The sequence below is a fragment of the Pogoniulus pusillus genome, chromosome 24 (genome assembly GCF_015220805.1).
Source record: "Pogoniulus pusillus isolate bPogPus1 chromosome 24, bPogPus1.pri, whole genome shotgun sequence".
Lineage (NCBI taxonomy): Eukaryota > Metazoa > Chordata > Aves > Piciformes > Lybiidae > Pogoniulus > Pogoniulus pusillus.
Window position 1 is genome coordinate 9,136,136 of NC_087287.1, and position 15,407 is coordinate 9,151,542.

General features: G+C 53.9%; 1 protein-coding gene across 5 annotated transcripts in view; it reads right to left on the minus strand.

Annotated features, from left to right (window-relative positions):
- The window catches only part of DAGLA (diacylglycerol lipase alpha), a 131,737-nt gene that overhangs the window by 78,902 nt on the left and 37,428 nt on the right, over positions 1 to 15,407 (minus strand). For 2 of the 5 annotated variants that reach the window (XM_064163312.1, XM_064163309.1), the window contains exon 1: positions 9,415 to 9,509. The exons of 1 other annotated variant lie outside the window; for it this stretch is intronic. The gene's annotated coding sequence lies outside the window, so the exon portion shown is untranslated. Of the gene's footprint in view, positions 1 to 9,289; positions 9,510 to 15,407 lie in introns of those variants that run through there. 2 more of the 5 variants (XM_064163310.1, XM_064163308.1) reach the window with 1 other exon arrangement.

The following is a 15,407-nucleotide window of genomic DNA, read 5'->3' on the forward strand; positions in this document are numbered from 1 at the left end:
ACTGTGGATGAAGAACACTTAATGGGTCTTGATAAGACCATGAAGTCAGATCTGCAACTCAGAAAGGAGGATTTGCTTCCCTCAGGGTACAGCCACAGCCTGGCTGAGAAGCTGCAGACCCACAGGAAGCATCTTCCCTTCAGGGAGAAGAAAGAGTTCATTTCCCTTGAGAGAAAAGAGCACAAATTATGCAGGATCATTTGGCAGATCACATGGGGGACAAGACAAGCCTCCAGAAGCTCAGACTTTTTGAGCTGGAATCTATATTCCAAAAATACATCAAGGCTGTATCTGACTGAGGCTGTGAAGAGCAGCCAGCACATGACACGGCTCTGTGCTGAAGAGACAAGTCATGACATCATCCTAAAGTTCATCCTTCCTCCTAAAGGATGCAGAGCTGTGGAAATTCCAGCTGCTTCTGCCAGACAGGCAGTAGCCTAACAGATCTGAAAGGAAACCTTTCAAGGGTAGAAATGACCTGGAGCTCCTTTTTCATACCAGCTTTACCATTTCTTGGACTTACTGCAAGGAGAATAGAACAGAGCATCTGAGGAGGAAGGGTTGAGAGCTCTGGGGTTGCTGAGCCTGCAGAAGAGCAGCCCCAGAGAGCATCTGCTCAGTGCTCAGCAACAGCTAAAGGAGCTGTGGGGGGCAAGAGGCTGTGGCCAGGCTCTGCTCAGTGGTGCCCAGGGCCAGGCCAAGGGGCAGAGGGCACAAAGTGGAGTGCAGGAGGTTGCATGTGAGGCTGAGGAGAAGCTTGTTTGGTGTGAGGGTGCTGGAGGGCTGGAGCAGGCTGCCCAGAGAGGTTGTGGAGTCTGCTTGTGTGGAGAGCTTGCAAGTGGAGAGCTTGCTGGGCATTGTGCTGCTGGGCAAGCTGCTGTGGGTGCCCTGCTTTGGCAGGGGGCTTGGGCTGGCTGATCTCCAGAGCTCCCTTCCAACCCTCTCCATACTGGGATTCCATGAACTCTCAAACAGCTCCACAGAATTTTGTGGCCAACTTGAAGTCCAGGCCTCCTGAAAGAGGGACAGAAACTCCACTGGAGCAAGAAGGAGAAGGACTTCCAGAGATGTGAAAGGAGAAATAGGAGTCTGCTTGGAGGAGTGTTTATGTCTTAGTAGCCAGACTGGAAGCTTGGGGGTTAAGAGCCCCTAACAAAACTCTCTGTGAATCAAGCAGGCTCTGCTTGCCATGCAGATTTTCTGCTCTTGTTGCAAGGGAGAGCAAAGGAAAATATAAATCAGCAGCAACTCTCTTTTTATTTTAATCTCTTAGCTTCACATCTTTTCAAACAAATCCAAGGCATGAGGTAAGGCACTTGTGCTCCTTTCACTGGAAGGAGGGCAGGAAAGGATAAGAAGGAGAAAGGAAAAGAACAGAATGACCTGAAGAGAGGAATTTTACCCTCTGCTCGAAATCATGCTTTGAGTTTAACTCCACCTTCTGCAGGTCTTTTCTACCAGGATATTCCACTTTATCTTGCTTCTAAAGCAGAACCTCAGCAATTTTCATATGCATCAGCCCTCAAAGCTTGTGGTGCTGCTGCTAATAGTTAACAGTCTGCAGTATCTGAGAATCATAGAATCAGGCAGGGTTGGAAGGGACCACAAGGAGCAGCCAGTTCCAACCTCCCTGCCATGGCCAGGGACACCCTACCCTAGAGCAGGCTGCACACAGCCTCAGCCAGCCTGGCCTCAAACACCTCCAGGGGTGAGGCCTCAACCACCTCCCTGGGCAGCCCATTCCAGGCTCTCATCACTCCCAGGATGAAGAACTTCCTCCTCACATCCAGGCTGAACCTACCCACCTCCAGCTTCACTCCATTCCCCCTAGTCCTGGCACTACCTGACTTTTCCACTTCTAGAATCAGGCTGCTTTGGGTTGGAAGGGACCTTAAAAAATCATCTAGCTCCAACCCCCTGCCATGGGCAGAGACACCTCCTCCCAAAACTAGGCTGCTCAAGGCCCTGTCCAACCTGGCTTTCAACACTTCCAGGCTTAGAGCCTGCACAACTTCTCTAGGCAACCTGTTCCAGTGTCTCACCACCCTCACTGTAAAGAAGTTCTTTCTCATGTCTTACCTAAATCCATCTTCTTCCAGCTTGAAACCACCACTCCTTGTCCTGTCACTCTCTGTCTTTGTCAAAAGACCCTTCCCAGCTCTCCTGTGGCACCCTTCAGGTACTGGAGGGCTGCTCTAAAGTCTCCCTGGAGCCTTCTCTTCTCCAGGCTGAACAACTCAACTCTCCCAGCCTGGCCTCACAGCAGAGGGCTTCCAGCCCTGCCAGCACTGCTGTGGCCTCCTCTGGCCCAGCTTCAACCGGTCCCTGTCTGTGCTGTGGACTTCAGAGTTGGCCCCAGCACTGCAGGTGAGGGCTTAGCAGAAGGGAGCAGAGGGGCAGAATCCTCTCCCTGCCCCTGCTGCCAGGGATGAGCCCAGGAGAAGGCTGGTTCTGGGCTATGAATGCTCACTGCCAGCACCCTCATGTCCTTCTCCTCAGCATTGCTTTCCATCCATTCCTCACCCAGCCTGCATTTATGCTTGGGATTGCCCCTACCTTGATGCACTTAGCTTTGGTGAACTTCCTGAGGTTGACACTAGCTCAGCTCTGAAACCTGTCCAGACCCTTCTAGATGGCATATTATGGGTACATTCTTACACACATTTAGGTTAATAATGAACTCAGGATCTAGCTGCCAGCAACATGACTTAAACTCAGACCCTAAGCAAGCAGAGAAAGAGCACTTGGCACCTTGTACCCCAGAATTTCAGGCAGAGGAACTGCTGCTGGAGGAGGCAATAAATGTATTAGGGGAAAAAACTGCTGTCTACAACTACCTGAAGGGAGGTTGTAGCCAGGTGGGGTTGGGCTCTTCTGCCAGGCAACCAGTAACAGAACAAGGGGACACAGTCTCAGGTTGTGCCAGTGGAGGTCTAGGCTGGATGTTGTTAGGAAGTTGTTGGCAGAGAGAGTGATTGGCATTGGAATGGGCTGCCCAGGGAGGTAGTGGAGTGGCCGTGCCTGGAGGTGTTGAAGCAAAGCCTGGATGAGGCACTTAGTGCCATGGTCTGGTTGCTTGGCCAGGGCTGGGTTCTAGGGTGGACTGGATGAGCTTGGAGGTCTCTTCCAACCTGGTTGATTCTATGAAGTAGGATCAGCACAAAAAGCAGACCCCCAGAGCCTGTTTCTCTGCCCTGGAGTAGACTCTCAACTCCCCTCCCTACCCCCCCTACATTGTGCTCCTAAAACTCCTGGCAAATTGATTTTAGTTTTGACTGTGCCATGGATGTTTGCTCTGGCAGCCACATGTTTCACTGCCAACATGGTGTACAGACAGCCCACCACAACCTACCTCAGTTCAAAGCCTGACTGACTCCAAGAATCCATTCCAGCAAGAAAAGCCAACCCAAAGCTCTCCACACACCCCCCAAGAGTCCATTTGCCACGCTCCTGATAGCACAAAAAAGCACTTTCCTCAACAGCTCCAGGCCTGCAGCTCTCTGAAAGCAAGAGGTTTCACAGCTTCACTCTTCCCAGCCTCTCAGCTGCTATCTCTTTAAATGGAACTTCCTCAAACTCCAGTGCTGCATCCAGCTCAGGATGTACTTATTCATCTGCTGGATGGCTGTCAGAACCAGAGACACCAGCCTGGACTGAGGGTGAGTAACTGCAGTCTCACTGGTGAGCTAAAAGGGGAGGGTGTTTGCTCGCTCCCAGAGCACAAGGAGAATCCTCAGAGTAAAATCTGAGGGTAGACATGAAACTTGGCAAAGAAAAAAGGAAGGAAATGTCCTTTCCCTGGCTGAAGGCAGCACAGAATCACTGCTGGGTTAATGCTGGGAAGCTTCATAAGTTGTAAACCTCCCAGATCACAGAATCAGTCAGGGTTGGAAGGGACCACAAGGAGCAGCCAGTTCCAATCCCCCCTGCCATGCTCAGGGACACCCTACCCTAGAGCAGGCTGCACACAGCCTCAGCCAGCCTGGCCTTAAACACTTCCAGGGATGGGGCCTCAACCACCTCCCTGGGCAGCCCATCCCAGCCTCTCACCACTCTCATACTCAACAACTTCCTCCTCACATCCACTCTGACTCTCCCCACCTCCACCTTTGCTCCATTCCCCCCACTCCTGCCACTTCCTCACAGCCTAAAAAGTCCCTCCCCAGCTTTTTTGTAGCCCCCCTCAGATCCTGGAAGGCCACAAGAAGGTCACCTGGGAGTCTCCTCTGCTCCAGCCTGCACAGCCCCAACTCTTTCAGTCTGTGCTCACAGCAGAGCTGTTGCAGCCCTCTGAGCATGCTCCTGGCCCTGCTCTGGACACTCTCCAGCATCTCCACAGCCCTCTTGTCCCAGGGGCTCCAGAGCTGGATGCAGCACTCCAGATGGGGTCTCAGCAGAGCACAGCAGAAGGGGAGAATCACCTCCCTGGCCCTGCTGGCCACACTTCTGCTGCTGCAGCCCAGGCTCTGCTTGGCTTTCTGGGCTGCAAGTGCACACTGCTGGCTCCTGCTGAGCTTCTCCTCCAGCAGCACCCCCAAGTCCCTCTCCTCAGCGCTGCTCTCCAGCCACTCACTGCCCAGCCTGGACTGGTGCTTGGCATCGCCTCGACCCAGGCAACCCCTGCCCAGAGTTCAGCAGCATGGCACACCCATAAGGTTTTACTCTCTCAGGTGCTGGAACTCTTCAGTTTCTCCTACAGGTCTCCAGCTTGCTGGAAGAGACCCACACACCCAAAGAGAGTGGCAGTAGGGCTGCTTTAAGGAGCATTTTGAAGCCACAAAGGCCTGTTTGCAAGCCCACACCGTTCCACCACAGCTCAGAGACATCAACCAAGCTCCAAAGGACTTTGTCTGAATGAGGGAACTTAAAATGAACTCACAGGCAGAGACCACTCTGCCCAGTTTTACACTTGGCACTATAAAGCAGCACTGCACACCTGTACTTTCAGCACCCTGGGATTAAAGGTCACCAACAGAGACACCACCTGAACTTTGGATGGATTACACAGCAATTCACAGCTGGCACACAAGCATCCCATGGGAAATGCCAAACTCTTCCACAGAGGGAAGCAAACACAGGTGGGACAAACAAGCAGGTGGAAAGGGCATGCAAGCTTACAAGGCCTGGTTAGATGCACTTCGTGGTTAAGGGATGTGTAAAAACCTCATCTTAGAAGCTTAGACAAGAGCCCAGGGAATGCTGCATTTCTATGCCCAGCCCAAGTCTAAACACACATTCTGTGCTATTATCCAGTTCAGCTTCATTCACAGCATCCCAGCATGGCAGGAGTTAGAAAGCAGCTCTGGAGATCAGCCAGGCCAAGCCCCTGACAAAGCAGGGCACCCACAGCAGCTTGCCCAGCAGCACAATGCCCAGGGCCACTTGCAAGCTCTCCACACAAGCAGACTCCACAACCTCTCTGGGCAGCCTGCTCCAGCCCTCCAGCACCCTCACACCAAACAAGCTTCTCCTCAGCCTCACATGCAACCTCCTGCACTCCACTTTGGGCCCTCTGCCCCTTGGCCGGGTCCTGGGCACCACTCACAAGAGTCTGGCCCCAGCCTCTTGCCCCCCACAGCTCCTTTAGCTGTTGCTGAGCACTGAGCAGATGCCCTCTGGGGCTGCTCTCCTGCAGGCTCCACAGCCCCAGGGCTCTCAGCCTTTGCTCCTCACAGAGCTGCTCCAGGCCCCTCAGCACCTTCAGAGCTTGCACTGGACTCTCTCCAGCAGTTCCCAGTCTCTCTTGAACTGGGAGCCCAGAACTAGCCACAAGACTCCAGGTACAGCTGGGTAGAACAGAAGAGGAGGAGGAGAACCTCCCTTGCCCTGCTGGCCACACTCCTCTCCATGACCCCCAACAGACTATTTGCCTTCTTGTCCACAAGGACACATTGCTGGCTCATGGGCAACTTTTTGTCTCCCAGCATCCCTAAGCCCTTCTCCTTGGAGCTGCCTTCCAGCAGCTGAAGCCCTCACCTGTACTGGTTCCCTGTGGACTGCCACTGGAAGCAGGGTTCCATCCTCCTCTCCCTGGAGCAGCACATCTCCCCATTTTTTGTGCTAGATCATAGTGTTGCATAACTGCTCCCTCCCCAGGGTCCAGAAGAGGAAGGGGTGGCACAGCAGAGTCAACTTCGACTTTGTCACTGCCCATTTCCCAGCAGCAATGGAGCACTCAGAGAATCACAGCAGCCCTCCCCTTGCTTCTCTGACTTCTGGTTTGATTTTAAAGGCAGGAGTCCAAAGGCTTTTGTGCAGCTGAATGAAGTTCTGCTCAAATCTACTGCAACCTGCAACACAACACAGCTCAGATCCTCACAGCTAAGTTTGACTCCTCAGCATGCCATGGAAGGAGTCAAATCTGCAGAGATGTTAACTCCCAGATCTTTCCAACACAGCTTTAAAAGGGGGACATTTGTCCTGCTCCTTCCTGGAGGGATTTGGTTACACAAACTCCAGGCTGCATTCATTAGTTACCACAGAGCAGACACTGCTCAACTTTCTTAACACAGAACGTTAAGGGTCAGAAAGGACCTCTGGAGATCCAGTCCAAGGCATGGTCACCTAGAGAAGGTCACACACAGGATGTTAGGGGTTGGAAGGGATCTCTGCAGATCCAGTCCAAGGCATGGTCACCTAGAGAAGGTCACACACACTGATGTTAGGGGTTGGAATGGACCTCTGGAGATCAAATCCAAGCCCCTTGCCAAGGCATGGTCACCTAGAGAAGGTCACACACAGGATGTTAGAGGTTGGAAGGCGTCTGGAGATCCAGTCCAAGGCATGGTCACCTAGAGAAGGTCACACACACTGATGTTAGGGGTTGGAATGGACCTCTGGAGATCAAATCCAAGCCCCTTGCCAAGGCATGGTCACCTAGAGAAGGTCACACACAGGATGTTAGGGGTTGGAATGGACCTCTGGAGATCAAATCCAAGTCCCTTGCCAAGGCATGGTCACCTAGAGAAGGTCACACACAGGATGTTAGGGGTTGGAAGGGATCTCTGCAGATCCAGTCCAAGGCATGGTCACCTAGAGAAGGTCACACACAGGATGTTACGGGCTGGAAGGTGTCTGGAGATCAAATCCAAGGCATGGTCACCTAGAGAAGGTCACACACGGGATGTCAGGGGTTGAAAGGGACCTCTGGAGATCTTTGAGTCCAAACCCCCTACCAGAGCAGGACCACTTCTAGGTGGGCTTTTAATTTCTCCAGAGATGGAGACTCCACCACCTCTCTGGGTAGCCTGCTCCAGCACCCTTAAAGAAGTTCCTCTTGTGCTCAGATGGAACTTCTGGTCAAGTCTGTGCTCATCCTCCCTTGTCCTGTCACCGGGCAGCAGTGAACAAAGCTTGGCCCCATCCTCCTGACACCCACCCTTTAATTATTTGTCCCCTATTATCCTGCCTGCCCTCCCCAAACTGTCACCCGCTGCCGGGGCCGAGCTGGAATCTAATCAGCAGCTTCCAGAACCCACTGTTGGCTTTTAAGACCCAGAAAGCCAACACCTAGGGACAACAAAAGGCTTCAGCCAGCTAACATTTTCTATTTAGAACACTTCCCACCGGCGCCAGCAGCTTTTTCTTCCTCCCCAGTCACAAACTCAGCCCCTCCAGAGCAGGGCACTTCCCTACCAGAGCCGCCTTTCGCCGAAGCCAGCCTCATAAACCCAGGAGATTAAAGACTCTCTGCTACAGAAGCCACTTCCTACAATTTCATTATCTTCCAACCACGACTGCTGTAAAGAAAAAAAAACAAAACACAACACCCAACCACTCAGCCTGGCCACACAGGCTCAGAGACTTCTCCCTGCTCAACCAGAACACTGCAGCCAGCGGGATGCAGCAGCTCATCCCCAGGCAGCGCAAGGCTTGCTCCTGGCAGGCAAAGTCGTCTCCTTCCCACCTTGGCAGAGGTGGCACTTCCCCTCCCAGCTGTTTCCTTTAATGCCTTGCCTAATTCAGCCATCAGTTATGCTGCTTCACAGTATCACAGTATCATCAGGGTTGGAAGAGACCTCACAGATCATCAAGTCCAACCCTTTACCACAGAGCTCAAGGCTAGACCATGGCACCAAGTGCCACGTCCAACCTTGCCTTGAACAGCCCCAGGGACGGCGACTCCACCACCTCCCCCGGCAGCCCATTCCAGTGTCCAATGACTCTCTCAGGGAAGAACTTTCTCCTCACCTCCAGCCTAAATCTCCCCTGGCACAGCTTGAGGCTGTGTCCTCTTGTTCTGGTGCTGGCCACCTGAGAGAAGAGAGCAACCTCCTCCTGGTCACAACCACCCCTCAGGTAGTTGTAGACAGCAATAAGGTCACCCCTGAGCCTCCTCTTCTCCAGGCTAACCAATCCCAGCTCCCTCAGCCTCTCCTCGTAGGGCTTGTGCTCGAGGTCTCTTCCAAACAGTCCAGCGTCCACCTTGGGCAATCACAACCTCGCCTCCCACCTAGACCCAGCTGGCAAACCACCTCCTGCCTGAGAGCCTGAAGGCTCAATCCCCATTCCTGCGAGCGACAACTGCAACCCGTCCCAAACGCAGCAGGCAAGTAACGACTCCCAGCATGGGCACAGCGTGAAAGCTGGCTGAGCAGCCTGGCATCGCCCCAGCTCTTCAGATCTCAGGAGCGATAGATCCTTTGTTTTTCCCAAGCCTGCAGGGCTCCGTGACCCTCGCTGGGGATTTTCTAGGGCCAGGGTTCATCGCCCCCGGTGGCAGACACACGTTGCCCAAGTGCGTGCCAGGTAATTCTTTCCGATGCCAGCCCTTGTGCTCCTGGAATAAAGGCTGGAAGGAGCCGTGTGGCACACCCACCCACCCCTCTCCTCCACACACCAGCAGCGTCTCCCTCTGCCCCCACACAGCAGCACCTCTCCCGCCTCCCACACCGGGCTGGGGTCTCGCCAGCCCAGGCCGGCGGGGACGGGACCCGGGTGCCAATGCGGACCCTGCCAAGCTCTCATATCCCAATCCCGACCCTGCCATCACACCTCTCTGGGGGCAGCACCTCCTCCGTCCACAGGCTGCAGGCCCCATTCCGAGGGGCCCGACAGCTGGGATGGAAAGAGGCCGCTCCCGCCGCAGCCAGCAGCCAGCGGCGGCCCTGCCCGGCCAGCCCCGCATCTCCCCGCAGCCCGGGAGAAGAAAACGCTCCCGTCCGGACACAGCTCCGCACCTGCCAACCGCCTCCAGGAGCACAACAGAGCAGGAAAGGGAGGGGACGGCACTGGGACCACCACCCTAACCCGCACCAACGCCCCTCCGGACTCCGCACCGCCCCCGCACCTGCCGCAGCGGCCTCCTCCCCTGACGGCCGGCGGGAACCTGTCCTCCTACAGCCGAGAGCAGGCCCCGGCAGCCCCCTCACCGGGGCCGGCTCCGACTTCTGAGCGTCTCCGCTTCCCCCTCACCTCTCCGCAGCCACTGCCAGCAACACGCAGGCCCTGGGCAGCCGCCGGCAGCGCCGCCGCCGCCACCTCCATCCCGGGGGCCCGGCGGCCCCCCGATTCTCTAACGCCGCCCCCGCCCGTCCAGGGGCCGCCCCCGCCCGTAGCGGGCCGCCCACTGCGTCAGCTCCGTAAGGACCGCTACGCACCCGGCGTAGGTAACCATAGCGACGGCCGGGCAGCGACAGTGACTACAGCAGGTGGTGGCGCCGCCTGGCGGACGCGAGGCAGAACTGCGCACCGCAGCCCTCCGGCTGGGGCAGCAACCGCGCCGTGGTTAACGCGAGGCTGCACCGCGTCTGGGCACATCGACCCCCGAAACCAAGGGTACCCGAAACCGGCCAGGGCTGTCCTGTGGCACAGTGCCCTCGGGGAGCCCGTTCTTCCCTTCTGCCGACGCTCAGCCGGGGGTGAATCCCGACCCTGCAGCGTGCGGCACATGCTAGCCCCACCGCGGGCAGTAAAGTGGCTTTAACGTGGAAACACAGAACGGTTTGGGTTGGCAAAGGGCTTTAAGACCACAAAATCGCTTCTGTTCAAGTGACCTCTTAAGATCACCAAGCCAAATCGTTAGTCTAACACCACCATAGCCATTAACCCACGTCCCCAAGAGCCACAGCCACCCCTTTCTTGAGCACCTCCTTTAGGGATGCTGACTCCACCACCACCTCCCTGGGCAGCCTATTCCAATATCTGACAACTCCTGCAGGAAAGAAATTGTTCCTCATGCCCAACCTAAACCTCCCTGGCACAATTTCAAGGTGCTTCTTGTTCTATCACCTGATACTACTGAGAAGAGACCAACTTCCACCTCACTACAACCTGGAGTCCCACCATTAACCCAGTAGTGAAGACAACCAAGAGCAACATTGAGTTGCTTGTTTAAAACAGGTGAGAGAAGCATGGAATCATCTGAGTTGGAAAAGACCTCCAGGATCGTGGAGTGCAACTCTTCACCCAGCACTGCCAGGGCACCACTAAACCATGGTGCTCAGCTCCACATCTCCAGGGCTTTGAAACTCTTTCAGGGATGGGGACTGCACCATTGCCCTGGACAGCCTGAGCCAGCCCTTGACAACCCTTAAGGACAAGAAATTCTTTCCTGGGGCAACCTGAGGCTGTTTCCTCTTGTCCTGTTGTTTACTTCTCAGGGAAGAGGCCAGCTCCCACCTGGCTCCAGCCTCCTTGCAAGGAGCTGCAGAGAACCAGAAGCTCTCCCCTCAGACTCCTTTTTTCCCAGGCTGATCAACCCCAGCTCCCTCAGCTGCTCCTCACCATTCCTGTTCTCCAGACTCTTTCCCAGCTTTGTTGCCCTTCTCTGGACCTGCTCCAGCTCCTCAATGCCCTTCTTAGAATCATAGAGTCAAGCAGGCTGGAAGAGACCTCCAAGCTCAGCCAGCCCAACCTAGCACCCAGCCCTGGCCAATCAACCAGACCATGGCACTGAGTGCCCCATCCTGCTTCCTCTTAAACACCTCCAGGGACAGTGACTCCACCACCTCCCTGGGCAGCCCATTCCAATGCCAATCACTCTCTCTGCCAACAACTTCCTCCTAACATCCAGCCTGAACCTGCCCTGGCACAGCTTGAGACTATGTCCTCTTGTTCTGTTGCTGCTTGCCTGGCAGCAGAGCCCAACCCCACCTGGCTATAGCCTCCCTTCAGGTAGCTGTAGCCACCAGTGACAATCACTTCTTAACAAGGCACACAATTTACTGCTGGAGAGCATCTTCACTGCTGCTCTTTGGAAGGCAGCTGGGCACTCATGGCTCTCCCTACCCTGAAAAGAGCCCCCATTACAACATGGAAGCCTCCTAGCCCCAGGCTAGGAGGCAATGTCACAGCATGCTTGAGTTGAACATGAGGAGCAATTTCTTACCTTCAAGAGTGGGCAGGAATTGCAAAAAGCTGCCTGGTGAGGTGGAGTCACCATCCCTGGAGGAGATGTTCAAGAAACATGTGGAGAAGGCACTTGGGGACATGATGACCTTAGTGTGATGGTTTGACTTGATCCTAAGAGCCTTTACACACCCACACAATTCTGTCACTCTGTGATCCTTCTTGGCTTAGGAGAAGCTCCACACATACCAAGCCCTTCATTGGGTTACAGTATCACAGTATCACAGTATCACCAAGGTTGGAAGAGACCTCACAGATCATCAAGTCCAACCCTTTACCACAGTGCCCAAGACTTAATGATCTTAGAGGTCTTTTCCAAGCCAACTGATTCATTTGCCTGCTGCTCACACAGACCCTCACAAGGATGGACTTGATAGAGGAACCTTCTCCTGCTCATGGCATTAAGAAAAAGACAGCAGTGGCTCAGGTCAGACTCAATGATCTCAACATAGGAAGTATTGAAGTACCATCCAAAGGGGGTTAGACTTGATCTCCTGAGTCATTTCCAACCCCTGCCATCCTGTGATGCATGGACAGCTGGAGTACTGTGCCCAGTTCTGGACTCCTCAGCTCAAGGAGGACAGGGATGTACTAGAGAGTGTCTAACAGAGGCTATGAGGATGAAATAGGAACTGGAACATGTCTGATGAGGCAAGACTGAGAGCCCTGGGGCTGTGGAGCCTGCAGAATACTGAGAGGAGATCTTATAGATGTTTATAAACATCTGAGGAGTGTCAAGAAGTGACCAGACTCTTGTGATTGGTGCCCAGGGCCAGGCCAAGGGGCAGAGGGCACAAAGTGGAGTGCAGGAGGTTGCATGTGAGGCTGAGGAGAAGCTTGTTTGGTGTGAGGGTGCTGGAGGGCTGGAGCAGGCTGCCCAGAGAGGTTGTGGAGTCTGCTTGTGTGGAGAGCTTGCAAGTGGCCCTGGGCACTGTGCTGCTGGGCAAGCTGCTGTGGGTGCCCTGCTTTGGCAGGGGGCTTGGACTGGCTGATCTCCAGAGCTCCCTTCCAACCCCCACCACCCTATAATTCTATGACATCATTTAGCTGCTCTTATTACAAAGAGAGCCCAGAAAAGCAGCAAAAAGAGGCTCCTGTGGGCAGGAATAGATGCCCCAGAAAAGAGCTAAACCCATTCAGCAGGGGATAGCAGCACACCCCAGTCTGCCCAGTCCTCCTTAAAAAAAAAGGCAAGTGGAGCAACCTTCAAACGGTCTGTTTGGTGCTATCACTCTGCCTTTGAAAACTAAGGCAGCCTGGCAGTGCTATAGGTGGTAGCAAAACATCCAGCAGCAGCTTTGAAGCTCAGGTATTCGTTTCTGCTGAGGTCTTTGTACACCGCTCAGCCAGAAGGATTCCACTCACGCTCGTTTTAAGGCCCTTTATCTCAGCAGACAGGTGTAAAGTGGCTCTGGTTTAGATGAAAAGCTTGGTGCCAAATATAGTATTGCCACAAATCATTTTTTTTTTCCTCCCCTCCATCTCCTGTGTGTGGCACCTCCAAGGTCTCCTTTCAGCACAAACTGTTCTCAGCAAGAGCGGTGCCAACCCGGTGGGCATAGAAGCGCTGAAACCTGGAGCAGACAGAAGCAAAGAGAAACAAACCCCCTCCCCTCCCTTCTCCCTCACCCTAACCCCCCCCCAAAATCATCTCAGGAAAAGCTGTCAAGTGGTTGTTTTATTAATGAAATTGCCATCAGGAGCTGGGCAAGAGCTGGATTTGAGTGATGGTCCAAGGCGTTTACCAGCCTAGATGCTGCCAATTAGCAGACACAAGTCATCACAGGTAATTAATCTCCTCCAGCTCAGGCTTGCTGCTGGTGAGCAGCCCCAGCTGTCCATGCCTAACTCTGGCTCCACTGCCAGCCAGCAAGGGCCTGAGCATATTTATAGCACAGCTCCAGCCATGGAGGACACCAGAGAGCTATAGAATAGAATCGTTTTGCTTGGAAGAGACCTTTAAGATGATTGGAAGAGACCTTTAAGATCATTGAGTCTGACCTGACCATTAACCCAAAACTACCAAGGCTGGTGCTAACCCCTGGCCCTCAGCATCACACCTCTGCCTCCTTTAAACCCTCACTCCAGGATGGGCATTTAACCACCTCTCTGAGGAGCCTGTTCCAGTCATTGTGAACCCTCTCAGTGAAGAGGTTTCTTCCAATGTCCAATCTAAACCTCCCTTGGGGCAACTTGAGGCCATTTCCTCTTGTCCTATCACTTGTTTCCAGGGAGAAGAAACTGGCCCTTCCAGTCTCCTTCTCTCCAGACTCTTACATGGCAGTGACAGTTCACAAACCAGTTAGGACTTTAAAGACATCAGTGGGAGTGCATCACAGGGAAGGTAGCATCACAGAATCATCTCGGTCGGAAAGGACCTTTAAGACTGAGCCAAATCAGTCTATAACTCTGCCAAATCTAGTGCTGTACCATGCCCCTCAGCACCACATCTCTGAAACCTCTCCAGGAATAGGAATTCAACCACACAGGCCTCACTAAAGCCCAGATTGAGCCCAGTCCCCTGCAGCAAGGACATCAACTTGTGAGAGGAAAGAAGAGTAAACCAACCTGGGGAAGATGAAGGAGTTTGGGTTTGAGTGCCCAGGGCAGCGACGTGGAGAAGCAGATGCATCACTGCCAACTCCCACATCTTAGAGGGATGTAGGAAAGCAGAGTTACAGCATCAAGGCTACATCTATCAGGCAGTGGATAGCTCAGCTATGAGCCTCTCAGGGTGCACTTTGTGCAGCCCTGCTTTATTGCCTCTCCATCAGGACATCACCTCCGCCAACACACCGCCATCGCTCCCACAATAAAACCTTCAGCAAGCAACACTGGCTTAATAAATGGCTCAACCCTCACCATCCCTACTCACCCTTGGACTGCTCTGCATGCTTTGTGTAGTGGAGCTGAAGAATTACCCAGGAACAGAAGGGGAGAAACATTCTCAGAGTTGTTCTTTAAGCTGGAGCATGTCGTGCCTCGGGCCACGCAGAGCTGGTCCATCACCACAGCCTTGAGATTGCTGAGAGCAGCTCCCCAGGACAAGTGGAAAGTCCAGATCCTTGTAGGCATCTCTGAAGCTTTGCCAAGGCTCTCTGCAGCATGCCAGCAGCCCACTGAATGATGCACTCGGTGAAGAAGCCTTCCAAGTTCTGCTGACCTTCAGTATCTGAAGGTGGTTTCAGTACCAGAGCTGAATGGGCTACAGGGTAGCTGGGGAGGGAGTTTATACAGAAGCTTGTAGTGATGGGGGGAGAAGTGATGGCTTTGAGCTGGAAGAGGGCAGATTGAGACTGGAGAGTAGGAAGACATCCTTGAGAGTGAGATTGGGGAGACACTGGTACAGATTGCCCAGGCAGGTTGCGGATGCTCCCTCCACAGAGGTGTTAAGGACCAGGCTGGATGAGTCCTTGAGCAACCTGGGCCAGTGAGAGGTGTCCCTGCCCACGGCAGGGGGTTGGAACTGGATGATCTTTATAGTCTCTTCCAACCATTCTATGATCCTGCAAACCAGTGCCTAGGAAAGCAGGAGAGCTGCTGTCACCTGCAGAGGCAGAGCTTGGAAAACTCGTGGCTGAGCCTGGTGTGGAAGGAAAGAGCTCTTCTCCAAGAAGAGGTGCTGCCAAGCTTGCCAGGAACATGCCAGCACTCTGCCCAGCTTGGCTGCAAGGGAGTTGCTCCACACCTTGGTAAGTCTCTTCACATCCATGGCAAAGGTTTGCCAGCCCCAAGCGAACAGATTCTGGATGCCTTCTCCCTGGAGATGCTGTTCATGGCCATGTTAGATGGGGCCTTGAGCAGCAAGGTCTAGTGGAAGCTTTCCATTCCCACAGCTAGCAGGGGATTTGGAACTAGATGGTCTTTAAGGTCCCTTCCAGCCCACACCATTCTCTGATCTTGGTCTCCTGGAGAAAGAGAGTTTAAGGCTCACCTTCTCCTAACAGCAAACCAAGCTCCTCTGCAGGAAATCTGGGAAAGCAAAGCAGCTCTGAAGTGTAGAAACAGCCAAAAAGAAGCCATCAGCTGCCAAAAAATAGCTGTGGAGCTGGAAAGCC